This window comes from Balearica regulorum, chromosome 10 (genome assembly GCF_011004875.1).
Source record: "Balearica regulorum gibbericeps isolate bBalReg1 chromosome 10, bBalReg1.pri, whole genome shotgun sequence".
Classification (NCBI taxonomy): Eukaryota; Metazoa; Chordata; class Aves; order Gruiformes; family Gruidae; genus Balearica; species Balearica regulorum.
In genome coordinates, this window is record NC_046193.1 from 6,393,812 (window position 1) to 6,421,765 (window position 27,954).

Consider the following 27,954-nt stretch of genomic DNA (forward strand, 5'->3'; position numbering starts at 1 on the left):
GGCTGTGCGTGTTTGGTTATTAAAACGGGATGTGAGTGTACGTGCAAAGAGATCTTGCCAGTATGCAGAGACAGGTCCTTAACTTTGGCCATATTCAACCTGAATAATAAAAGGTAGCTGTCATTAACCTTACTGGCCGTCCTCCCTAACTTGATTTCTATCTAAAGCTGAAACACATCAGTAGGCAGTAGTATCAAGGCAGGAGCAAGGTTGTGGGTGTTGAGAACAGATGCAGCCTGCAAAAATATTTTAATAATATGTTTTTAATTTTGCATGGGAGCTGGCTACATACTTGGACTGTCTTGGGAGCAAAGAGGAGAGCCCCAGGCTCCCACCCACGCTTGTTGTTTATCACAAAACCCTTTGACATTCTCCCCATAACACGGGGGGTGGGGAAGGAATATTTTCTGTGGGGCCAAGGTGGAACTCTAAGCGGCTTCTCAAAGTAGTGATGCAGGTGTGAGGCCTGCTAAGCCTCAAAGAGTACTTTTTGCCAGATGTACAATGTAGCTGTATCAGTACACATTATCAAACAGTAAAGAGGGAGAGAAAGGGAAGGCTCTTTTCAGAGTCTTCAAGAACTTGTTTAAACAGTAAATGTAAGATTTTAATACATTTTCATGGATACCAAAACAACTCCAAAAGGAGTTGATGAGATTCTGAAGGGATTTCTCACTGTCAAACACAGATGCCAGCAGCATCCTTGGGGCCAGGCAAGCAGAGACGTAGTTCTGTGTGCTCTTTCCTTACCTTCAAAACTTACGATAGTTTATGGATATATAAAATGGTTTTTAATCCTAGTGACACAGAATATCTAAACCGTGATAATTTTGTTGAGAATAGATTCTAATCCACAGTTCTTACCATCTTTTCGTTTCTGAAATGCTAATTTAATGCACCATTGTTTTTGATGAGGTGCCATCAAATAAGGGATGTCAAAATGACATTTAAAAATACAGAGTGCTCAGGCAAGCTGTTTCATAGCACTTAAGAGATTTTTATATCCTGCTCTGAATTAGAAAGCATAAATTTCATTTGTATCTAAATAGGGTCAAATGTGTATCTCCTGTCTTGGTTTTGTTGCTTGGTTGTTTTTATTTAAAAATCTAAACAGAAAGAAAGGGTTGTTTTGTCCCAGGAGCTGTCTTGGAAAAATTAATAACAAATGTGCTTTTAGCTGGAAGCAGAAGCTTTATGGGGTAGGATGAGTAACTCTAGAACAGTGTAATGTAATCAGCTGTGCTGAACATTTAGATCCTTGTGGATCAGATGCAGTCTTATGCCTTTTAGTTCAGTGGCCTGTGTATAGCCTGCCAGTCAAGACTGGAAATATATGGTAGGTGTTTGTTCCTAAGCAAGATTAAGCTCAGAGACTTGATGGGTCTGTGTATGATACTAGGAACAATACTTTAATAGAGGGCTCCACAAATGGTACTGTTGCTGGTACCTTTACAAATGAGTGTGTGACTTTGGTTATGAAAATGTGCTATATGCTAAGTGAAAGTATTGTCTGTTAATTTCAACCGTATGCTCTGTGAATGGGGGAATTTCAGTCTGCCATTTGAGAAATCTTAGAGTAACGTAGCCTGCTGTATGCCTAGAGCTAATTCAATGCCTTCTGTTCTTTGATCACAAACTAAGCTGTCAAGTGCCATATTGATAGTCCATGTTGGCAAGCCAAGTAAGCAGCCGGTGCTAGGTGCTTTTTACAATGTGAGAGCATCTACTTATAGTTTATATTCTATCATTAGGATAAAAGAAGTTAGGCTTTTAACTGACTTAGAGCTATACAGTCTTTAAAAGTAGACCAGTCCTCAGAGCTTTAAGATACCACAAAGAAGAACAGATGAAAAATGTGAGGAGCATTGCTACGGTGTTTTACCAGCCAGTAGCAGAAGCGGGTGGAGCAGGATTGCAACTGGAGGGGGGAAAAAAAAAAAATTCCACTATGTGATTATTTATTTAGAAAACCATTCATTCTCATGAACTGCAGTCTAAATTCTTCCTGCCTTAACAGAGTACAGCAGTCAATTCCATGCCCCTCAAGTATTGGCAGTGGCTGGAACTAGCATGTCAGGATGTCAAAGGAAGGTAATAGAAGTTTTGGATGAAAAAGGAGCCTTATGGATCACAATATTGGGTTGAAAGATTAAAGATGTTTAAAGGTGTCCATCTGGGATCCCTAAATTCCTGAAAACTATACACTGAAATGTTTTAGAGAGTTAATGAATTATAAATAAGAAACTTATCTCATTCCTTAAATGTAAGTGCATGCTTGCTCATGGATGCTGATACTCAAGCTAATGCTGCAAAATGAGCGTTATGAATGTGCAGTAAAACTACAAATATCACTCATATGCCACTTCTGGTGGGGTAAAAGGTGTAGCCAGACTGTGAAAGATGGGAAGACTAAAATTTCATAATAGCGATTTAAGTTAAAAAGTTTGGAAACTATGAACAAGTTAACAAAAATAAATAGCTGCTCTGGTGTTGAGCTCAGTTCTCGCAGCCCTGATCAGCAGTATTCAGAGAGTTCAGACACTGCCAGTGAATCAGACATTTCTTCCTTCTCCAGCACCAGTAGTCCTAGCATGCCTCTTTGGGGAAGAAGTGTTTTTTTCACTTTGAACATATGGCATTATCTTGAGCTAACTGACTGCTTTATGAGCATTTCCAAAAAGACTAAGTCTTATATCGAAGAAAGCCAAGAATGCAACTTAATTTCCTCTTCTGAAGTATAATCTAAACAATTCATTTGCTTTTTTGTACAGATTTAATTTGGAGCACATATGTACGACATACGTAACATCATCAAATAGTTACCTGATGCTCATCAAAATGGTTGGAACAAAATAAAACAATAACTTCAAGGTACGTATGGGTAACTGTACTGACTGGTATGAATTTGCATCCAGAGCTGGTTGGTTTCAATTTTGTAATAGTAGTCTCTGTTAAGAGAAGTAGCCAGAGTAGTGACTTTAAAATGGAGGCCTGGACTATATGAATATTCATATCACCTTTGTGTATAGTGTATAATATAAGCATTTGAAAGCTTAAAATACAGTCAGTCTCCTGTGTATTTTAAATACTGTTATAAACAAGCATATTTTCCTGTACCACTGGGTAGGCATCAGTGTCATACATCATATTGCCAATGAGCACAGTTCTTGTGCTCTGATTGCAAACAATTGCTGTTTACTCTTTTGGCAAATGATAACCACTGAGTTCTGGTGAAGCGATCTTTGTGCTGTTGTGGAGATGCCATAAAAACGTCACTTACTGAAAAAACAATAGCACCTTAAGTGGCTTGGTATTTGTATGCTACAATTACATATGGTAAGTAGGTGGATTTGTGACTTCAGCATTTAATGTAGAAAGTTAAATGTAAACAGTAAGTAGTCAGTGTGCTCTATAATGTTAGTGAAGTAAGAGACTTACAATAGGACAGCTTTGCAAGTAAGATTTCTATTCCTGAATACCATTTTCAGGTCATCTATTGATCTGTTTATCTCACAAAACAAAGTGCTCAATTGTGCACATCGCGTGAACTTTAAATAGCTTGGGGCTGATTTTGTTTGAAAATAAGGAGTAACTTTATTGATTTCTATGGAGTTAACAGTGTAAACAAAATAGTTTCTGAGCCTGTGATTATTTTTTTTTCCTTTAAGGTGGTTAAATACAATTTAAGAACAGATTATATAACTCTATGACACTAAGAGCAAAATCAAGTGGTTGTGGACCTGCTGCTTATTACCTAAGTGCTCAGGTTAGACCAAGGCCTCAGAGAGAAAAACTTTACTAGACGTACTTGTTTAAAACTTTGTAACTGAGTTCTGCTCCTCATTGTATCTTGGCCAAACCATTCAAAGCTTTAGGTGAAAACAAACCCGTTTCTTTTTGTGTACTAGGCTTTGTACAACAGCAGCTGAGGCATAGGTGTGTGTTTGGTTTTGCTACTCTGTTTATAACCTCTGGCGAAGGCCTAACGTGAATCTCTTGGGACAATTCTTTTTTTCAGTCACTTCAGCAAAGTCCACCTAAGAAAGGTGATGTAGAAGAGAGACTTCCTGTACTCTTAGTCACTTCTTCTGTCAAAGAGACTCTACTGAATTTTCTGCTTAATTTTCATAGCAGATGATTCCCTGCATCCAAGACGTCTGTAAAATTCACTGTATTTACTTGTTATCTTTAATTTTATTTATTTTATCTTTATTTACATGAAGAAAGTAAAAAGCCTTTCCTTCTGCAGTGCATCTTTTTAGGAGCAGCCATTTTCACAATTTTTTGGCAGTGGTCTGAGTGCTTTGTTTTATTTTTAATGTAATACTAAGTCAAAGTAAACTTTACAGAATCACAGACCCAGATATTTGAAATACAATCATCCATCAAAAGCCCTCAGTGGGACAATTACAGCCCCCACATCCTCCCACAGCAAACCATGATTATAGAACAATGCTTGAGGGCTGCAGCTGAGATTAGACAATTTGAAGTTCTCTTGCTCCAGCCTTCACAAAATCACCTGCTACAAGTCTTAGTACTGAGATAGGTGACATTAATTGAATGCGTGTGTTTTGTATTAGTACTGACTTTACACACTTTGCAATTTATTTCAGCACCTGTCGTAATGATGTCTGTTTAAACTAAATGGATTCAAATCTGTTGTGGTGTTGTGGTTCTTCACAGAGCAAATATGGTCCTTCAATATCAAATACAGTGCGTATCCAATACCTACTCCTCGCTGTCAAGTGCTCTCAGCATTGCGTTTCTACCTGACTCTTGTTTTCTTTCCTTCTCAATATCCTCCTTGCTTCTTGAAAGCCAACAAGACCCTCCCTAGTGTCATCACTCCTTCCTACTATTTTTCAGCAGTTCTTCCTTCCTACCTCTATTTCCATAGTTCACTCTCGGATCTGATTTTCAGGTGATACACACCTTACTGTCACTTTCATGTATGTAAAGAAAGGGTAAATTAGGTCTTGAATGTTACTCTGGTTTAAACAAAGAGTGTTGTGATTTGTTAATGCTCTGCACAGACTGCAGAGCCCTAAGGTGCCGGAAAAGATCCTCAGCAGTAAGTGATCAAGTCCAGAATCTTGCTGTGCCGTACACAGACCACGCAGACTAGTGATGCTTCTGCGAGTTTCCTTTACAGGAAATGCTTTATGCGGAGCCTGAGTTCTGCATCAGATTTTTCTTTGTTAGTTTAGAAATTAATTTACAAACATATATATAAGAAGGTAACAGTTATTTGTTGAGGGCAATAATGTTACTGATAATGATAGAATCTTTCAGGCACATCAGTGAGAAAATGCATGTATTTATTTCTTTGTGTCTTAAAGTAGCTATAAATGTATAACATGGGAAACCATATGGCCACATCCATACCAGGAAAGACATTTGACTTGGCTAAGTTAATTTCTCAGCAAGCTTGTCCTTGCTGACTGCAGGATTTGGGGGATTATAATAGGAATGTAGACAAGGCTGTCATGTCCTTTAGCATTTTTAGCATGATGTAGGTATAAGCACAGGTGGGCAATTAAACACTTTGTGCTTCATTTCCCACTGGGTGTCAGTTATCATTTCACTCCCACGAGTGGAAATAAATATCAGTGATGATGGAGCATGCTCCTCTATGTTCCATAGTCAAATGGAGGCATAGCAGCATCTGAAAATGTGGCTCATTTTCTTTGTGTCAGGGATGCTTTGACATTTTTTTCTAGCACAAAGGTAAAGTATGTTTAGTCCTTGCTTATTGACATGGATTTTTTCCTCGGAGCTGCACTGCCACATCTCTGGTGATGTGGATATTTTTGTTGTTGCTGCTGCTGTTTTAGACAAACAAAGGGATAGAGAACAACATGTTGTCCTCTTGTGGAGGTAAATGACTGAATGAAGAGAGAAGTCTCTGCAGAGAGTAGTGAAAGGTAGCAAATGGTGCTGAGTAATAGTGCCTTTGTTCACAGAAAGAGTACAGTAGAAAAAATATTTATAACTGTAAATGAATTCTAGTACAATAGGGAACAGTCTTGATTGATTGAAAAAAGCAACAGAAGTAACTCCAGAAAAGATGTGAGATTTTGGGTGATCCTACAGATATTTTTATTTTTTTTACAGAGAGTATGGATGCTGTTTTGGGCAGTTTGTTTTAACATAAAGTACTTTGTGGTAGAATCACACAGTTCTTGTGTGTTCTGAGTCTAAATTTTCATTTATAAAGCACAATTGTATACAATAACAGAGACACTAATTTAATGCGTACAGCGCAGATAATTTCCATGCTGTGCTATAAAACATAAAGGCTAGTGAAGCCCTGGTTTGCTTATGACTTGGGCACAGAGTCTCTAGACTGACCTTTCAGTGTCCTTCAATTTGGCCGCAAGAAGCTGACTTTTTTTTTTTTTTTTTTTTATTTAAACATGGCTCTGGAAAATAAGAGCAAAGATGTTCTTCCCTGAAAAGCTCATTCTTCTAGCTTGGTATTACCCAATACTACTTAGCTCTTATCTGGCAAGGTTTGGTGGGTGGAGGAAGGGAATAGGTCTTATTTTGAGATTTTAAAAGGACCTGAATTTTATATTAGCTTCACAGTTTATTTGTTTTTATTGCTGTCCAATAAAAAGCTGCTTTTCCATGGGAGCCTGAGGAGAGCTCACTCAAGATGAAAGGAAGTGGAATGCATCTGAAAGAGCAGCCAAATTTTGATGGCTTTTTCTTGCTGATGGTATGAGCAGCTAAATCTTTTTAGAAAGGCGGTGTTGCTTTCCTCTTAGCCCTATTGGTTGTACAATTCTTTTCCATCCTTTGTGAAGGTATTACACTTGATCATCTGCCAAAACCTGTTTGTTTAATTAAATTCTTTTAAGAACAAATCACTCTTCTATGAAGCTTGAAGGATCATGTGCAGCTTGGGTTTCCCCTGGTACTTTCAGGTTGGTTTTAATCATCACCCTAGCATACCGGGTTAGATTCCCTTTATGTGCTGCTTAGTGACACAAAGGGGAAACAGCAACCTTGTATGGCTAGTATAATATTCATGCTTCATGACATCTAGAAACATTTATTGCTGTTGAATAACCTATATGGACCCATGGTGTTGGTTTTTCCCTCCAAATATTCGCTTGGCTCCATGTGCTTGAGGTGCATAGTGTCTCATGTTTGTTTAAGCAATATAAAATAGGAAACATGGGGACCACCATGCACAAGTCAGTTTGTGGGGCATTAGCAAAATCCAGGTCAAGCTGATGGTAATTACAAAACTAATAGTGTTGGGCTTCCTCAGTAAATTCCTAATGAATCTTAATGTGTGGCATGCTATCTGCTCATATTAGTAATATTTCTTACCCGTTAAAGCCTATTGGGCCATACTGAGTCCTGAACTGCCACAGCTAACCAGTTCTGGTGCCTGACCTTGATGGGTTGCATGAGCAAGCTCCTCTCGGTGAAATACAGAAATTTGCAGTCTCTGAATCCCTTCACTGGTAGATAGCTCAGGCTGTGGCAAAGGAACATGCAGTTGAATGTTAGCTTAAAATCATTGCCCTTTAGAGTATCTTAGTCTGCCTCCAGAAGATACTGCCACATTATAAATGAAGTGTTTGTTGCCATTCAGACCTTGTAAAGTGTGAGCAGAATGATTGTTTTCATCTTTCTGGCAGCTTAATTTGAAGCACTTTCTGAGTGAGGGCTGTGGGGAGAGTATGTGCTTTGTGTGGAGTGAGTATATAATTTGTTCAGCAATTATAGAATTTGATAAATTTAGCCATGTGTTCAGATGCACTTATAATCCACTATTTAAGCACAGACACCTTAGGGCATCAGGGGAGCGATTCATAGTGTTTTATATCTTTGCTTAAATTCATAGGCATGCAAATTTTTTATAGTTGAGCTTTTCTCCCTGTTTTATAGTTGTCCATTGTGGCGTGTCTTGAATAAGAAAGCAATGTAGTTGTGAAGAGATGTTTTTTATTATCTATCACTAAATGGACTAATAACCCAAATCATCCAGACAGTGGTTACTCTCAATGTTTGTTAGCCAAGGAGTCCTTGGTGGTGTGAAGGTTCCTGATACCTATGGCTCCAGTAGCCTGTAGTTCTCACTGGAATGTCACTTCATAAAGGATTTTGACAAACTGTCTTGGATAGGGAACCAATAGAGTACACTTAAACTTCTGTGTTATTGTGTTTATTGGCTAGAGTTGCTCAGGAGTTGCTCATAATTGAATAACAGAAGCTTCTTGAAGGTATTGGCAGGTACCCAGACAGAAGAATCTGCACTGACTTAGGTTACCTGAGTATTGTCTGCTGCAGGCAATTGCTGTGTCTGCAGCAATCCACCCTGCTTCCCAGCCAGCCGAAGCTGAGGAAAGGTACTGTGAATGAATGACCACCTGCCTGGGCCCTCAGTTGTTAGCATTTACCGTTTCATGTGAACATACAATCTGTGTTACCAGTAAATTGACTTTACGAAAGTGTTCTCTACTTTGTACTGTAGATGATCAATAGAATCAATGGCACCGTGTATATAGCACACAGCTCAATGAGAAGGGTGGGAAAAGCAACAAACAGCTCTCTTTCTACTTCTTGCATTTCCTTCTCATCTTTATTTTAACTTTTTTTTTTCTTGTCTTGTTTTCCAGAAATGTATTGTCTTTTGCTGTTTGCAGGTATCACTTCTTGGTAATAGTTTTTCCTGCTTTAACTATGTTGACAGTAATTTCAGCACAGTAAAACAACTGAGTGTGTCTTTTGTTTAAACTTTGTTTACAGAGGTGATAAGTACTGGTAGCTAACACACAACAGTGGGTAGGAGTTTGCCTCAGTACTGTGGCCAATTATCACTTCTTATCAGAAACTTACTGTGTTTTCCTTCATATCTCTGCCACCTACAATTTCAAAGAATGCTTCGTGGCATACATTGTACAGAACATTCTTCTCGGAGGAGAAAGAGCTAAATGGTTTCAACAGTGTTGGAAAACAGGTTTTCATTTTTAAATAGAAAATGTATTATATCTGCTTTAGTTTGTTTCCTAGTTTTCTCAGCATTAAAGAGTGTTTGTCACTTAGGTTTTTCAGGAAGCACCTTGCTATTTATTGTTCACTTTTCTAATTCTTCAGAGGTTGTAGACCTGAAGGACAGCACCATTCTTTTTTTGGTGGTCATTTGTTCCTATTTTCTTCCTTCATTTTTCATCCTTCATTTTTCAGAAATAATTTTTACTTTTATATGATCCAAACTCTCTTTACTCTCACATCTATATGCTAACAGTCAGACTGACTAATTTGAGAACTACCCAGAGAGTCCACTAGTTGTTTTTTTAATCGGCAGCTGTTTTTGTAAAGTGATCCCAATTGCCCTTACTTTTAAGAGGAAGGCATGAAAAACTGTTTACACCTAATGTACTTAGCTAATTTTCATAATTTTCACTTTGTATCAAGGGAGCTACTTTCCTGTTGTAGTACTGTCTATCTGCTAGCGATGTATCTAAATTCTTTCAGACTATGCTGTCACTTCATGTTTACAGTCATCATCTGTTGCCGCAAGCCTTAGTCTCTTTGATTTCCTTCCTTTTAACATTTCAAGTTATGTCATGATTTATTATATTTTGCTTCATATTATTTGTGAGGAATAATCTCATATTTTTATATTTTAACCATTCTCCAGCTTGCTTTTCACACAAATGGATTTTAATAGTTCCCTCCATTTCATATTATCAACGGGACTTCTTAGTTACTTAAATCTCTCCTCAAAATCTAACCCTCCACATAAATATACTTTAAATCTCTCTCTGCTTTTGCAGTGGATGCAGCAAGTGTATGAGAACTGATTCAGGCTTTTGTTACTCAGCTCTTACGGTAGTAACATTGTCTCGCTTAGAAGTCATCCTTATGAAGAGATTTCAACAGTAAAAACAGATTGACTTTCTGTACGTGTAATTACCTGTACAAGAGTAGTCATGCACAATTTGAAGAGATTATATAAAGCAAAGTTGGTAATTGTTAGTCATTTTTCAGCTTCATGTTGGATTTATTTTGGTGACTTTGCCATCTTTGCAAAGATAAAGTATACTTCATTTGTATAGGAAAAGGGTTTATTATCATCGATGCTGTAGCTGTGATTAATAGAGGCCATTTAAAACTCTACATGGCAAAGGAATCTTAATTGGACACCATGTGATAAGGTCAAGTTGACTGTCAGAGTGCTGTGTAACTGAAGGAATTATTCTCTCCAATACTTCAATTTGTCTTTCATTACAGTTGTGTAATTCCAAGTTGCAAAGATGAGAAGTCATGCAGAAAATCTGTGACAATTTTTAGACTGCTTCTAAAGCCTTGCACACTGAAGATCTATAAATGTTACTAAATTAATAAGTAAAGGGAATTTCATGGAGTATTAATGATAACAATGACATTATCGTTCTTTTATGTTTTTATGCAAGGCAGTTACACAGAGTGAATGAGAATATGTGATGGGAGGATTTAATTGATTAAAACCTCTGCGCAGTAAGCGGGAACTTCAGTTTGAGCTGCATGCCGTTAAACACTGAACTCTTGATTGCTGTTCAACAAAATCAATACAGAACAGAAGTCTGTAGTGAACCTTGTGCCTGCAGCAGTAATATAGACAATAAAAATCAATGCCTGGTCCCAAAGTCCAGCATTTAATAGTATCAGTGGTTTATGTCTTTTATTGATTCTTGTGGCCTTAAGGCCATCTGTTAATTTACTACCTCTGTCTGAATCTGGGGAGGTCAGTAACTTAGAGAAATATGAGATTTTCTGCTTGTTCTGTATTGTGTATGGGTTACTGCAACTAAAATCTGTAACTGTCGCTTGTGAAAACGTTCCTTGAGGCATTTACCCATACACATCTCAAGAAAATATTACCCAGGTAGTGAATAGGCAGGAGTGTTCCTTTGGCAAAACCAAGCAGAGTATTCCACGGTTTATGTTTAAAATCAGTCTCCCAACAGTAACAATGACAAGTTTGGTTTTTTTAAAGTCTGTAATAGACTCTATATTAAACTACAATTTTCATATTACTAACTTAATTTAATCATTTTTAATAAACCTTGTAGAAATATCAGGACTGGAGGTTGGTTACAAATAGATCCTGTATCACCTTAGAGTAAGCTATTTAACAGCAATGTATGAAATCTGTGAGAATTGCACTAATTCATAATTTAGTAATCAGGCATTTTATAATTTGCCTAAAAACAAATTGCATCTTATCTTCATCCATCAGTGAAGAGCTGTGTGCCCTGAGCTTTCATTTCAGCAACAATTCTTTCCTTTCCCCAAACAAACCCATGCATATTTATGAATGTTTTATAGAATAGAAGCATAAGTAGTTCTTAATATTTAACAGCAAGTCTCAAAGTTTTTACTATTAACTGGTTTATTTTTGTGTATGTATACAGTACATTTTGTCCTGTGCTATATTATCTTCATGAAGTATTTTGTATGTAATGGAAAATAAGGCACTTAGAACGTAGATAAGTGCTTGAATTCACAGGTCTTGAACACTAGTGGGAATCGAGCCTTGTGTCTTGACTTGCAGCCCTCGCTCTAACTGGTAAGTAATATTTCTTCTTGAATGGTGAGCTACTAAACCCAAACTGAAATAATGGATCATTTGCAAATCTAGAACAGTCTAATTTCAAGTTGCATCAGAAAGCTTATAGTAATTTGGTAAGTTGCAGAGTATTCTCAAAAAAAAAAAAAGGGGGGGGGGGAGGGGAAGTGTCTATGTTCATACATGGTAAAGAATTTCTGAGAATTGTTTTGGAATTACTGCTGAATCACTCTTAAAATACTTGGGAGAAACGTCTGAAGAATGTGCAGTGATGTGAAGGAAATTAGCTGCAAATATCTGTTCCTACCACCAAAAAGTATGTCTTTTTTAAAGATAATAATTAATGCATATAATTTCCCCCTTGTAAATTTTACAGACCAGTTGCAATTTTTATAGTGATAGGGATAAAGAAATGGTCTAGACATTTACCTGTGGTTTATTTAATTATAAAAACCGCAAATGCGATGTCTGGTAGTGTGGTAGTACACAAGGGCAATCCCATGCACAATCACATCCTTTTGCTGCTTTTTGTTTTGATGTACTCTTAAGCATGGATGGTATAGTTATGCCTGGTGAAAGTAAGTACACAGCTTATTTTGTGTAGTTAGAGTAGAAAAAGAAATATTCCTGATGTTGTGGCTTATTTTGGGTCATCCAGTGATGACAGAAGCAGAACAAAATTTTTGAAAGTGGAATTTGTGTGTATTTTTATTAGGCCAGCTTGTTTCTTGATGTTAATCAAAGAGAGTATAATACCTCTCCCTTAAATTTCTGCCTTGCTTGTTCACAGATTAACCTAAACAGCAAAGGAATGCTCTCGCCTATACCATCTATCTCTTCAGAATTTGTCTGCATAGTCTGTTTCAGCAAACCCTGTGACACTTAGAGAAGCCTACAATGATGTGGCTATGGCAAGTGGTACCTAATTCTGCCTTCATCTCTTAATCTAATCAACCGGTACACAGTAATTCCCAAAGCATAACTGGATTATCAGCACAGTCAGGCTTCTATCCAGTCACAGTTTAAAATGAACCATGTTACAAGGCAATAGTAAAGGCACTTAATTACTAAAGCAGAGACACTCACAACTCTTAATTAGGCAGTTTGATTAATCGGAACATCTTTGAAAACACACTGAGTTCTGATGGTTGTAGACTGAGATTCAGGTTTAATCATGTGCAAAATATCATCTGCTTCTTCCAATCTCAAGGCAGGCCTGTTTGCTTCATGGAAGGAGATTTTTGTTCCTTGCAGTGTTTGTGAACAACTGCTGCTTTTCACTCAGGAGTGGGTATGAGTCTTTTTTCCCCTCACTTTTGTTTTAGTGTGGGTTTTTTTCAAGGTTTTTTTGTTTGTTTGTTTTAACATTATGGGGTTGTACAGAGAAAGCCTACAAAGGCAAGGCACTACTGCGTAGTCTGTAGCCTGGGTAAGTCTCCAAAGTTCATAGTCTCTCATGTTCTAACAAACTCTTTCACTTAGATTTTTCCCCCACCACCACCTCTGTCAATAGAACGTCGATCATACTGAAGGACTCCTATTGTTGCCATCCCTCAGCTTCTGTTTAGGAAAGAATTATAAATTTTATAACTTTCAGCAGCCCCATGGTAGTGGTGTTACAATAAAAATACAGTCTTTAAAGAAAAGAACAATCTTTCAGATCCTAGGGCTAAACTTTCATCTGGCATTCTTGCAGCTAGGAATGAGAGGTCATCTGATGATAGGAAAGCAAGTTTAACTGGTACCTACTGACATTTTCAGGCTACTGACTTGTGTGCCATCTAATATGTCAAGTCCAGACATGAGTTACCTCATCTTTAAGCAGTTGCCCCAGCACAGTACTTTTATATACTACCATGCAGCGCTGAACTTCAGTAGAGGTCAGTGCAGTCTCCAGGTTGGTTTTGCAGCGATAGTACAGATACTCAGAACACAATGCACCTGTTCCCATACAAGCAAAATACAATCTAGTAACCTTATAATGGTCAGAATTGGCAGTTCAGTTTTACCAAAAATATTTTCTAGGCATTTGAAACTTCTGCAGGTACTGAAAAATCAGCTATGTAATTGAAAAGGTATGATATCCACTGATTTAACACTGTTAACAAAAGAGCTTTCTGAAGCTTTTCCAGGAATTGCATCCAAGTACTGAGTGCCTACAGCTCTTAAGATCTGCTATATCCACAACACTTAACTCTTACAGAGTAACGGATATTTTTGGATTTGTCAGTGTGCCACTAGTAACATTAAAACAAACTTGGAGAGTTTTTGGTGAAGATTTCAAGTAGCAGTAGCCTAATTGTGCTCTCAACAAAGAGAACATAGTTTCTCACTAGATTAGAGTCTGTTTAATGCTTTTAAAGTTGAAGTCCACAAATATACTAGGGTGACTGATTGCTTGGGTGACTGGACAAAGTTTGAGATAGTATATGGGGCTGTGGTTTTAACTTCTTTAAAGAACTTTGTTAATTACATAAATTACTAGAACATGCTCCAATCCATATATACTACAACTTCTGCGTGCTCCAGCTTAAAAAAAAACCTACAGACACACTAATTTTAAACTCCCATTTTGGATGTATAGTTTTAATTGTGAACTGATCTCTTTCTGAAGTAGGGGAGTCTTCATTAACTTGGATTCACTAATTCCAGATGCTGGGCATGCTGCAAGTGATGATGAGATGCAGATCCTTGCAGAGTGCCTGATCGTTAAACATTTGTGGAAGGCTTGTTTTTCCAGATATGGGTAAGTTTGTGTCCATATTAGGAACATCACTGGTATCAATATCTGCTTAGAAGCCTACATGAAGTTGTTGGCTCTTGCAAGGGCTAAAAAACCTATTGTGACCAGTGACAGTGGACTCTTCTGCAGCTCTCAGGCCTGAGAAAACCTCAGGGAAGGATCCACTGGTTCTGACAAGTAAGTGTAAAAATCAAAACCTGGTGGATTCCACCTCAGAAATATGTGGCGGCTCATAAAAATGCCCAATGTACAAGGAATGGATCTGAGTGTACTGATGACTGTCTCTTTGGCCTGCCAAGCTGGATGTGGACAGTTTTTGTGTGGAACAGCCAGCCTGTGTGGTTAGCTGTAAGAGGGAAACATCTGTTTCTCAACAGCAGTGCACACCTGAATGTGACTCAGTTTGTGGCAATAGCTACTGATGCCCATCACTAATGAAAACATATCGGTATTAACAAAGATGTGATAGAAGTGCAGGAAGGGGGGCTAGAGAACTACCGTCTGCATGCAAAAAATGCTTTTTAATCTACTGTCATCACTCCTGAAGTATTTATGAAAATAGAGGCAGAAAGCCAGTAAGATAAAAATCAGCACTTCCTGTGCACTGTTCGTTCTGCTACAGTTGTCTGTCTTTTATCACACATTATCAAGTGCTTAATAATCAGTATTAAATCTAATTCTGAGTTCTGAGAAATTATTTTACAGCATTAGCAGTTGGAAGAATATACTGCGTGTTAATTATTTGTATTATCTGTCTCCCAGAATAACAGCTCGCAAGCAACAGAGTCTAGAACAAATCCCAGTACCCAGATAAATGCCATGTTTATGTAGGGGTAGGAGCATACTATGTAATGAAGCCAGTGCCTTCAGAAGTGATTAAATAGTACCTTATTTGGAGTACATCCTGTATTGGTATGTCTTAAGTAAATGGGAAGTACTTTCTCTGTGCAGGTGTACACAAGATCTTTAATGCTTGCAGTTTTATAATATGGCAGAAAAGAGCTAAAGAGTAACTGCATGAGTAGTTAGTCTAAAAATCCGTCAGTCAAGACAGCTGTCATCTTTGAAATGTGACCGTTCTGGATGATTTTGAGAAGAATATAAAGATATTAGTTGTGAAATCTCCATTGGTGTTCTGACATGCAGAATTGTTCCTCATTTCTTCAAGATTGTATGAACACACATCACTAAGCAATAACACCCTCATTCCAGGTAGTGGGAGTAGCACTTACTACCAGAACTGCTTTTAGTTCTGGACAACTTGATTGCTGTTTTGCTGAGAAGGCAAAACAGTGAACTAAAACCATATATTTTGTCCTTTTAGAGTCTATGCCTTTTCAGTCTCTTTCCCAGGGTTCCAGTTTTCAGCCTGTTTCCCAATTTCTTCTTGGTTCCTTCAGTGTGTATCATCCCATGGGAGTATTGTGAGGAGTTCTACATGTGCTAACTCTTTGCTTGGGGATGCAGTGTTAGCAGGTCCTGTGAGGTCTTGATGCGTAATGAGTCATTTGACCCCTCTCATATTTTGCCTTAGAGAATGGAAGGATCGCACAGACATCCTTTTAAGGAGCCACTGTGCTCCTTCACTGATGAAAAGGAAGACTGCTGACAAGCTGGATCTTAAAACCTCTATGCCATTTTTAAAAGAGGAGGACATTCACTCTTAGGCTCTCTGTATTATTTCAATCTCTAAATGCAACTTGCACTTTTCACTTAATTAAATATGCTTTATTTCCTCTTCTACCCTGCCAAGTTGTAATGCTTGAACAGTGGAAATACTGTGTTTTCCCCAGAGGAAAACAGTCTTGTAAAGGACAAAGTATCTGGGAAACATTGGGATGAAGAGGAAGTTTAGGAATTGCAGGACATAGTTTTCAAATGAAAATCTTAAGATGTTTTTTAATCTTACAAGGGAATGGTCTGCTCCATTCCCCTCCCACTGACAATTCATTTACTTTGCAACTTTTAGTTAGTTATGGAGATGTGTACAGCTTATTGAGAATATGCAAGTTAATTTACGCTATCCAGGCTGAAAATACTAGGGAAAAGCAACGATATCAATAAGATGATGTAATTGAACCCAGTGCTGTTTGCAGCATCTGCCTGTCGTATTTCTATTTGCTTGCCTTGTATGAGCATACTGACAATTAATGTTGATATGATGCTCTGAATGTGCAAAGGATTGGATAGACTAAATGCCAGCGTGACTGTATATGTCTTTTGGCAGAACTGGATGGGCTCAAAAACCCTAATGTTTGGCTTTTTATGTTGTACAAATTTTCACTAGGTGTAACCTTTTATAAAAAAGGAAGGCACTAATAAGTAATATTTTGAGGGCTATGAGCAAGACCCTTTTTGCTATTCTCAGTACACTTATTCAGAAGAAAGTGGTAACAGTGCATATTCAGGCCATTCATTTTTATCTATGTTGACAATATAGTCACAATTTTTCTACTGTTCACAGTAAAATTCTGGCTAACATGCACTGCTTATTGACTGTAAAAATCCTCTCATGCGCTTCCAAGGGAAGATTGGGAAGTCTTGCCGTTCCATCTACTGTCTATTCATCTCATAAATTGCATTGGAATATTAGACTGAAATTTCCGATTTATTCACAGCCTAGCAGAGGATGGGCAGTACCATGGGAAACTGTCCCAGAACTGCCCGACTAGTTCTGGTGCTGTCAACATAATTCAGTCTCTGGAGCAGTCCAGGGCTGCCAGCTTTTGCATATTACTAGTCAAATTTACTTTAGCCATAGTTGCAGAGGAGAGTCGTGTGAAACTTCCCCCTACAGTGTTCTGGGGTGGGTTTAAAAAAATAGCAATTCTTGGCCCCACACTGCCTTGGCAATCCCACCCAGTTTTCCCTTTAATGTTTTCCACATATGGTTGTGAAATCCAGTGTCTGACTTCTTTTCTAAATATAGAATCATAATTCTTTAAAAATGATTGATGTGCAAAGTCTCATTTGTTTTCAAGACCGACCTTTCTCCTTTTGCAATATAATGAAGTATTGAGCATTCTTCTAATGTACATTTTACATAGTCACTTTTGAAGTAACTATTCTTTTTTTTGTTTTACTGTACGTTGGGAAGTATCTCCTTTTCAGTTTTAAAACAAGGAGCACAATAGCAAAGAGCGCTTTACCAATGGAAGAGTAGCCTGTGCGCCGCTATTGTTTTTCACGCAGCTATGCTTGTTGCTTTGTTAGCATATGTAGAACAAAAGCAGTGATGATGGCATTAGCAAAGAGCAAACTTACTGTTTTCTTAGCTGAATATTGAGGAAATTACTTTTGTCTTTTCCACCACACTACCCAGCCGTAACCTCCTTATGTGCCTCTACATTATTAAGGTGATCAAATGGAATTACCTTTAAATGAATGATTTAGCATTCTCTCCTTTTAATGATGCGAGATTTTGGCTCAAAAGTGACTGAATATGAGTCTGGATTGTGAAAAAACAAGTGAAGTGAATGAGTTTGATTTGTGAATCTTCATGTGTTTATCTACACCAAAAGCAGGAAACAGCCTGTGATTTTAGTAATATGCTTATAACAAAATCTGAGGTTTTGAACAGCTTTCACTGCTTTGGCAGTGTTTTCCATTGTCAAATTTACACTTACTTATTACATAACTATACAGAAGCAATTCCAGCAGTGTAGATTTCAGTTTTAGTGGTCTGTAACACCCCCGAACCACTCTACTTTTGGTACAGGAAAGAATATATAATGTCACATTAGGGAAGGAAACCAGTAAATGGCACTTTAAAGCAAACAGCTTTATTCATAAAGCGAAGCAATTATACAAGTCTGCAACTAGCAGTCACAATTGATGATGGTCTTTAAAAAGCAGACAGTTCTTCATGGGCGGTGGGGGGGAAAGATACAAACATATAAAGTTATTTTAAAATTGCTGATTTTTTTCAGTCAGACTCAACAGTTCCATCCTGCTAATGTAAATGTTCTTTTATAACTCAAAGCACATTTGAAAAACCAATATGCAAGGACAGGAGGAATTTGGAATAGACTGGTGAAAAATCTAGAATTACATAATGAAAAGGGTTGTTTACTTGCTATCATTACAGATTACCAAGGCACCTCACATTTGGGGCCTATATTGTTACAAATTATGTATTCCGTATCTGTATAATGGCATTCATTACATTGTTTAGTATCATGGTTAGAAGAACTCTCTTTTCTTTGTCAATAATCGCATGCAATTAGTGACATAAAGATCTGGAAAACTGCCAGAATTGCAGTAACAAAAGAGGGCTGATTTCTTACATAATTTCCTGACTACCACTTTCCCAGGGCGCAGTAAACCTGCGTAGAGCATTCAAAAACATTGTCAATGACATTACAGAACAAAGCTTAGTACCATTTAGTATCTGAGAGAGGATGAAGTGATTAAAGTCTGAGGATGCAGTGCCAGTGGACTAGTCAGAGGGGACATGTATTCCTAAATGTTTACACAGGAACGTTGCAAGGTTCTCTGTGTGTCTTTGGTGGAAAGCATTTCAAGAGTTGGTTTGCCACTAACAATTTCTTGCTTTTTCTATTGGACTCTCAGCAAGACTGATAAACTGATAACATAAAATAGTGAGTTTTTCATACAGATGGAAAGGAACCGGCTTCATAATAGACATTAAGTTTTAGGAGTATGGTGTGGGTAGCTGATGATATGCATTGCTGGTTTAGTCTCAGACATGTGGTCAGATCCTTTTGCTTGAACCTCCCCATGTTCTTCAGGATGTGAGTGGGAGTATTCTACCATACGTGAAAACCTTAAGTGACTCCTGTGAGTCCTCTTATGATGAGCCTCTGATATTATTGGTTTCTAAGAAAAGAATTTTAAATTTATGTTTAGGTAGGATGGACATGGAGAGCTAAAAATCCCTGCTGAGGTGCACAGTGCTTTTGAAATCTGCTAATGAAAGAACTGTAGTTTGAACCATGACCTGCAAGCTGCAGAACAGGGAATAAAGGTAATAATAACAGATTATGGCTCCAGATTAATAGTGCATTGTATTCTGTGCCTTTAGCTTTCTAACAATGCTTATGAAGTCAGAAAGATGAAATTTCTTCCATTTAGTGGGATTTCTCTTCTGATGCAAGTAATAGTCATAGATGCAACAGCAGAACACGAGAGCCAGGGTACGGCTGTCTTTACCAGGCACACACACTGACTGCTGTTTGTGGACACCGGTGTTTGTGAGAGGGATATCCAGCTCCTTTGCTCTGGTATGAGCAGTTTTGTTTACTGCTCATTCAGAGTTTCTCCCCTTTGGTAAGGACAATAAATTTTCTCAAGAATTTTAAACTTAAACCTGGGAAGGCCTACTTTTGTTTTTTGAATGGGTTACTTTTGCCCCCTTATGGGCTATAGACTTGACTGTGTTCGTTTTCCACTGGGCAAGAAGTCAAACTGCGACTCTTGGTAGGGATGCAGACTTTCTCGTACAATAGAATATCTGGTAAGATGTATATCTCTTTTAATAGCATAAATTCATAGTATCACAGGAAGTATAGAGACTATAAAGATACCTGCATCAAGGTGCCCATGAGGTCCTGATATGGTTATCAGGTAAAGGAAACAGAGCCCATTAAATGTGTCCAGAGTGCCTTCCTAGTTATGTTAAAGCTATACCTCCCATATTTAGGGGTAAGCGGCCTAATAATTTATGCCCAGGTGTCTTGACGGTACTACAACCAATCTTCTCACCAGGACGTAGGCATGGTCAGGAATGCATTAAAGGGTGACAGCATCTTCTGTTGAAATAAGCAAATTTTTACCCTCTGCAATTAAACTATGAACCTGCAGAGGGAGAGAGGACGCTAAAATGCATAGTCCAGCTGAGGTAAGCATTGATTGCTGCTGTTATCTTTGGGGGTTTATTAGCCCAGTATACTTGTTGATTAAAAAAACCCCCAAAACTGAACTGTCACCTCCTCCAACCAAATCTTAGTAGTAAGAGTGGATATGTTAATTTCTAGGTTGGTTATTTTTTTTTCCAAGTTACAGACGAACTGTTGACACATCATGGTTCAATTGTAATACAGTTACAACTTGGCTGAACAAAGGGAAGTATTTTTTTCTACCTGACTGCTCTAGCACACAAACTCAGAGTGATTGGCAAAGCTGAAAAAAAGTATGTCTGTAAGAGGAAATACAACAGAACAGCTTATTTAGTAGGGAAGCAAGAGGGGAGTTTTACTTTACAATCTCCTTAAGGGACAAAGTTGGGGAAATCCCCTAACGTTGTTAGTGTGATGCAAGATCTTGTGTTTGGAGACTTGCAGAAAGGTGTCTCACTTGTCTAATCTCAGTTGTCTTTTCTATTTGTCCATCAGCATAAGTGTGATGGTTGGGGGCAGCTGGTGTCCTTAGACCTAAGACTCTGTGTGTTCCATATAAGCCTACGGCCTGAGCCAGCTAGGATGGCAGTGAAGCTGAACTTGGAGAGTACAGTCTTGTTCCTAATGAACTGAGAAGAGTAGGACTTGTCAAGGTGAGCTGTCGTATGACCTTGGGCCGGCTCAAGCTAGGAGACTGTAATTGTACTTTTGTCTGGAAAGAATGACGTGCAATGAAGTCATGTTTTCAATTCAGATGGAGGCAATGAATCTCAGTTACTTGATTATGTGGACATTTGGATTAGAGGCAGAGATGATTTTGACTCTGAATATTGTTCCCCTGTATTGAAAAGTTGTTTTTAGGTGACCTCCCACTAAAAGGTAACTCAGCCTTTTGGGAGCTCTCCTTTTCCCTTATCTGTAATTGAGAGAGGTCTGCTGGGTACAGTGCAAAGTTCTACTTCCCATATTGCTAGTGAGTTTTTTTTCCTAATTGAATTTCAGGTTTTTGTATTGAAAGTGAAGTTTAACTGTTGAAGCATAATGTGAGAGTTTCAGAAACTGAATAGATAAACATATGCTGGGACTGTTTTATTTAAGAGATTCCTTGCTTGCCTCTAAGGAATAAGAAGAATCCGAAAAATGTATTTCACTTAGGCGTAACTGTCATGAACACTGGAGGAGGTCCCATAAGGGGGATGGAGATATTTTATTCATCAATTTGTGAAACTAATCACTGTCTTGCTCAGAGGGGTTATTTCAGTGAAGAATGGAAGTCAGCTCTCAAGGGAGATATAAATGAATGACATGAAGAGATACCTGACTCATAATTAATTCTGTTCCACAGGTGATTATGCACAATATTATATAATATCGTACAAATGTAATTTGAAGGCAGTGTATGGTGACTCACAAATTCTGTATTCTCAGCCTTTATAAGGCATTCCATTAAGTGATTCTTCACCTCCTAGATGCTGAATTACTTAAAGTAGCAAAACCATCTATTCCATTTTGTGTCAGATATCCTCCTGGTTGTTAAGTATAACTCCTGCATGTCTCCATCTACTTCAAAAGTAAGTTTCCAAATGACTCAAAGGAGAAATGGAAAGAGAAACTAGAATATTTTACAGGACTATCTTGTACACAGTGCATTTTCAGAATCCAGACTCCTCTAATGTGTATTTCAGAAGCACTTGCCAGTCGAGTCCTTCCACTGTGTACATTTTAGTGTTCAATGAGTTATTGTCACTGTTGATTTTAAAAGCCTTAAGGCCATTTCATGCACAAACAAGTCATGCTGAGGTCAAAGCAAGATTAATAACACTTCTTGTAGAATTCTAAAGTATAGGAGGATAATTCTGCATGATTACTCAGCAGCTGTGAACTGTTTTAATGAACAGAGCCTTATTTCTATATGAATATGAAAGCAAATAGTGTTTGTGAACATATGTGTTTGTATAGCAAGTAGAAGTCTCTTTTGCAGGCTTTCTGCACCTCTATATCTTTCAAGTACATTTTTCCTCAAGGGAGGTAGCCTGGAGCTTATGGAATGATTTTAGTGCAAAGATGCCAAGCACTAGCTAGTAGAGATTTTTCAAGTGCAAGAGCTCACAGCTGCAAAATCTGTTTCTATAACTTTACTATAGCTATTATGCTCCAGAAAACATTTCTGTATGTTTGCTAGTAACGCATTAGTCAACACCAAGCCTGCAGCAGCAAGTATAACTGAAGTTAATCTCACAGAATGCATAGGAAGTAGGAAAAATGTACATGTTTTGCCTCAGCACCTACTCATCACCACACTTATAATTCTAGTTTGCAGGTTACAATTTGAGATGTACTACCCCCAGAAAAAGTACTTACCATAGTGATGATTGAAGTTGCATATATCTGACACAAGCAATAAATGAAGGCAGTTAATATTTTACAAGGTAAAGGAAACAACCCATGAGAGAACTTCTCATTTATTGCTCACATTATAAACTTTCCAAAAAGATCCAGAGATGTCCCATTATGGTTTTCTCATTTTATATATTGATAGGCTTCCAAAGCACGCTGCAATTAGATAAACTGTCTATTCAGTGTTCAAAGTGAGGGGCCGATACAAAGTTTCCTAAGCTGGGTAAGAGACAGGTAAGACAGAGACTGTTAGATCCTAGTGAAAATGTCTGGAATTTCTAGCCTTGAGGAAGGCAAGGCAGAAATCATCTTCAGTTAAACATATATAAATACATACAAAGGAAATGCTTAGTATTGAGAACGCACAGGACAGTAAAGATTGTGCAGACTTGATTATGTACGTGTTTAAGGAATATAGAAATTTTGCAAGAATTTTAAGCAAGGAGCTTGCCAGTTCCAGTGATAAAACTACTGTAGTAGATTATTTCCTTCAGATTAAAGAACTTGAATTTTACAAAGTCTGTTGAATGTTAGATTTTTAAATTGCAAAGAGACAAAAGCGTAAAGCTTATTTGAAGCAGACAGCATTGTACAGAACACTCATTTTTGCTCTTCTGATCAATATCTGCTATTTCTTAGTCTGTCTAATATATTGTGAAGTATGCAGTGTAATCATTTGACACCGTTTTTGAAAACTTAGCACTATCCCATCCTTAATATTTTACTATTTAACTCATATATTTGCTGCTTTTTTTTTTTGCTTTTCCTTTGACCATTGGTTTACATTAAATTTTACGTATAAGAAAGTGTCAGTCTTCTACATACTTAATACACAAATCTTTCAATAAATAGAAGCTGAATTTAAAAGTGAAACTGATAAGGCAGCAAAAACAGTCGATCAAATTACATATAAATGGTGCATTAAAGGCCAATGCACTGTGAAAACATGTGATGCAAAATTAACGCTACCATTACAAAGCCAAAAGCTACTTGGAATGCTGATTACGTTTGTCAAATGTAGCATATCACAGAAAAAACAACTCCTCTGCATTCTTCAAAAAGCCCCTTTATTCTTCCATCCCAAAGAAAGGATGTAAATTAAATCCTTGCTGAACTAATAATGCAGGTGAGGGGGCGACATGCAAATTTTTGTTTAACCATTTAATATGCACAGAGGGATTAACTCAGTCCACAAGGACTGGGGAAACTAATCTAAAAAGACCTCTGGGGACACTTTGGAGGGAAGAGGAACTAGCACAGCAGTAACTCCTAGTGGGTCCTTTTCTGGTGAATGGCTTGTGAATCTCTTCTTTTGCTTCCTGCAGTTCTGCACTCAATTGGAAATTTTACATCCTGAGGCCCAGATGGTCCCTGATCTGAGAGGGGTGCTCACAGGAGGGAAGAAAGCTTTTAATGAGTTTTTGTGCCTAGTCTGGTAAGTCTTCATGTGGCTCCTTGCTTTGACCCCAACCTGCTAGTTATTTCTGTAAAGAACCAAGCTTTATGTGATCAGGAACAAAAAGACAGACCTCTCCTATGTATTATTTTTAAAAATGAAACAAAAATAAAACCAAACTTAACATAATTTGTCCTGCACTGGCACAAGGCTTCTGAGCAGTGTAGGGAAAATAATCTTTTGCCACCCTAGGAATAAAATATTTTGTCCTCATTAATGAAATGGTAAAGTGTGGACTTGTAGCAGAGGCAGAGCAGGTCTGTTAAGCATCGCACTCCCTACCAAGCATAGGAGTATTGTGATAAATGAGCTTTGCAGAGCCAGTACTGTACAGCTCCAGTTCTGTACCCACTCGTCTCCTTTACTAGAATCCACATGTCCAGCCATGAGACAGAATCACGCTGTGGGCCAGAGGGATGGGAAGAGGAGTGCGTATCCATCTTTTAATGCAGAATGTGCTATTGGGAGGGCCTGCTGCCCTCGGAGCCTCTCCTTCCAGCAGCAGAGGCGGAGAGCAGGGCTGGGCGCATGAGCAGCAGCGTTTGGCTGCTCCATGTGGGTGTCAGGGATCTTGTCTGGTCTCTGTGCAGTCAATCAACTGGACAGGATGCCATTGAGGGGGAAGACTGCTCAGCCAGCACCAGGGTTTTTGAATATTTGTTTTGCTCGTTTCTAAAATTGGTCCTGACTGTAAAGCTTCAGCAGCTGCAGAAATCTAGAGTCTTTAGCTCACAGCCTAGTCTGTCATTTTGTGTTACATCATGCACTATTCTAGGAGGTATCAGGCAGCAGCAGAGAACTTTGCCTATGATTTCATAGCGCAGTTGGTTTTCTAACTTGATTCCTCAATGGACCTTTAAGGGAAAAGAAACCCACATATAAAATGAGGATATTAAAATACAGTAATAACTATAAAGTGCAGTATTTACTTGGGTTAAAAATATGTAAATTTGCTATTGATCCTTTATACTGGATTTGATTTTGGTTCTGCAATGAGATCTTTGTTTTAGAACTGTTGAGAAGTTGCAACTGATGAGGCTTGTTTCAAGGTCTCACTGCTGGTTTAATAGATTCCTGCTTCCCACTCTCAGTTTGTCATTAATTTGGGATTTTTTGTCCCTAAGGAAATTAGCTATAATATTTTAGTTGAAGATGATTTCCATTCTGAGGAAGTGATGTTATGGAAGGTCTCTAACTGCTCTTAAAAGGTTTTAAATTTTCTGGACTGCTATCAATTTATATAAAGGTTGTAATTTGAAGTCAAAGTCCACCTTTCCTCTTGAAATACCTTATTAATGGGGTAATGAAATACAGTTATCTCAAGTGGAACACAGCTGCTGAGCACCATTAAACACTAAGATTCTTCATTTTGAAAGTCTGAAGGAACAATCCCAACTCATTCTAAAGTCTGTATATGCAACTGTCTGGTCTTTTTGGACTAGTTCAACTTTGGAGTAGATAGAAGAGGTTCTCTTTGCTGCAGAGGTTCTGCATACCTCCAATAGTAACAGGGGTTTATCCCATTGTCCTGAGCCAAGCAGTGTGTGTTCTGTGCTGGAGGAGCATCCAGCCTAGTTTTAGTTCCAGATGCAGCCTAACTCTGGAAGTAAAGATCTTTGTAGTAGTTAGTTTATCTTACCTCCTTTGCTGTTAAGGAATCTGAACTATTTTAGAGTATGCTGCTACGAACACTTGCCTAAGGACAACCAAAAGGGGGTATATGATGTTGTTGTGAGAGGACGCAGGAATGCTCTAAGTGGGCATTGACTACTGTGGGAGGCAATTGCAGAGCAATTGTTTTGACTGCGTATTCTCGTGAAGCTTTCTTGACACTGTATACCATTTCAGTAACTTGCTCTTCCTTTAAGTTTTATACCCATTTTCAAATTGTTATACCTATTCTCAAATTATGTTAAAAAAAAAAAAAGCATTTTCTGTCAACTCAGTTGTTAAGCCTGCTTGCACATAGTTCTGAATAAAATCAAGTTAGCCAATAGGTCAATTTGTAAGTTTGAAATACTGCTGTTGCTCTGGTTTTGACTTGTGTTGTGCCACATCACTATTATGACTTGGCCTATTCTAACTATTGTTCAGACATAACCTGCAGTAGAATCTGAAAGATGCTACTGCAGTTACAGTACTTTCAGCCCAACCTCAAGCGTGGGACTGACCAGTGTGTCCTGCTGCTGGCTGCCTCAAAGGCCGTTTGCCATCTAGTGGCTTAGATGCATTAATGCCGAAAGCGTTTAAGTGCCAAAGCTGGTTCCTGTTAAAAACAGTTGAAGTTACAGTTGTTTCTCTTCTTTTCCTACCTCCCCATGCTTTGCAACTGTTTCTGTTTCAGCTTTATGAAGTGACAAGCCAAACTGTTCAACAAAACATCACTAGTTATCACTTTACTGTTGCCCACGGCAGATGCTTGACAAGGTTGGACTATTGCCTCCAGGTAGTATGCTGATTTCTCCTGGTTTATTCCTTCATGTTCCCTACTCTTGTCATGAAAATGTTTGTGTATATATAGAGAGAATAACATGAACCCTTACTGGAGTGTTGGTAGATGTCGCATGCTTTACACTCCTCAACTGCGTTTTTGTTTCCCTGTGCAGCATATCTGGTAATTTGTGATGGGTTTTAATCCCCACAGTTCAACCACTCCATTAACATCAGCACAAACCATAACATTCTAGAAGTCTTTTGATGCTACTGCCACTAAGAAAAGCCCAGAGCCTGAATTAGGACAATATTTTTAATTGCCTTTTCCATGTGAGAACTGGAAAACTGCCGGGAGAGGGGAGGCAGCAATGTTTCCTCCCCTCTAGCTGAACACCCTTCTACGACCCAAAATCACTGTGATGCCTTCCTGTCTCTGCAATTACCCAACACAGATTAGCTGCTTCCCTCTATCCCCATCTTTCAATGGGGTAATATTCTCTTTCTGTTAGGTTTTTACAAGTTAGGTGTTCCCAATATTAGTATCACACTTAAATGATTTCATAGGATATACTCCTCTGCCACGTACATCCACATCTATATATCACTTCCCGATTGCTTAAAGCATGTTATCAGGAAAAATGACTGAAGGAAAAAGTCTGAAAACCTTTGAACGTGTAAAGAATAAGGTGGTGGGCGTAATGCTGAGGAGGAGGAGGGGGTGTTTCATGCAGAAGACAAAATTGCTGGAGAGACGGCTTCTTTGCATGACCTTGAAGAATTGTGGTTGGCTATCTAGCTTCTCTTCAGATCCTGATTTAAAACTTGCTGTTCATACTCTGTCATTAAGAAGTGGAAATCAAGCAGGGCTCAGGTACTTTCCGCCCCACTCTGAAAACACTTTTTAATAGCTGCTATTAGACATGAGAAGTTTTTGTTCAAATTGTAGCATTGCTAAGAAAAACGTGACTTTTGAGCTGGAAGCGCCAGGCTTTTGAAGGGAACATTCTGTAACATAGACAGATACAAGCTCTTTATATATTGCTGCTTAAATAATAATCCTAAATACTCTGGAACTACTGCATCTAAAGTCTTATCTGTTTGGAAGACTTCCAGTCAGTGTATTATTGAATTAAGTCTGTTACAATTAATTAGCATTTTTGCGATGTGAAGGTTTTTCGTTTGGGGTTTTTGTTTGTTTTTTAACCCGGAATGAAGTGAGGAATGCTTTCTTCTTCCTGCAGTGAGGGGGTTTTACCTCAGGTGTGGTCATCTTTCTCCTTAGCTCAGGGAGGGACTGGTGTGTTTGCCCTCAGTTCAAAAAGGAATTGGTGAAATTTGCACATTTTCCAGAAATACCTGGAAACGCTTGTCAGAAAATGTTATTTAACATGGTGTCTCTTCTCACAAGCCACTGTGCAGTTTTGGGGTTGTTTGGGTGGAATACCTGCTCGCCGAGCAGAAAGCTGGCACCGAACGGTAGTTTTAGCATCTGGGC

At 38.3% G+C, this 27,954-nt stretch overlaps 2 long non-coding RNA genes across 4 annotated transcripts in view; both read left to right on the plus strand.

Moving 5' to 3' along the window:
* LOC142603270 (uncharacterized) overlaps window positions 1–12,490 on the plus strand; it is a 35,756-nt gene extending 23,266 nt beyond the window's left edge. For all 3 annotated transcript variants that reach the window (XR_012837159.1, XR_012837158.1, XR_012837157.1), the window contains exons 3-7: window positions 2,772–2,871; window positions 4,614–4,713; window positions 9,798–9,902; window positions 11,513–11,572; window positions 12,363–12,490. This is a non-coding gene — a long non-coding RNA (uncharacterized LOC142603270). The remainder of the gene's footprint in view (window positions 1–2,771; window positions 2,872–4,613; window positions 4,714–9,797; window positions 9,903–11,512; window positions 11,573–12,362) is intronic.
* Window positions 12,491–14,231: 1,741 nt separating this feature from the next.
* Window positions 14,232–27,792, plus strand: LOC142603271 (uncharacterized). Its single transcript, XR_012837160.1, has 4 exons — window positions 14,232–14,318; window positions 20,669–20,826; window positions 23,896–24,005; window positions 26,371–27,792. It is a non-coding gene; the product is annotated as an uncharacterized LOC142603271 (long non-coding RNA).
* Window positions 27,793–27,954: the final 162 nt, after the last annotated feature.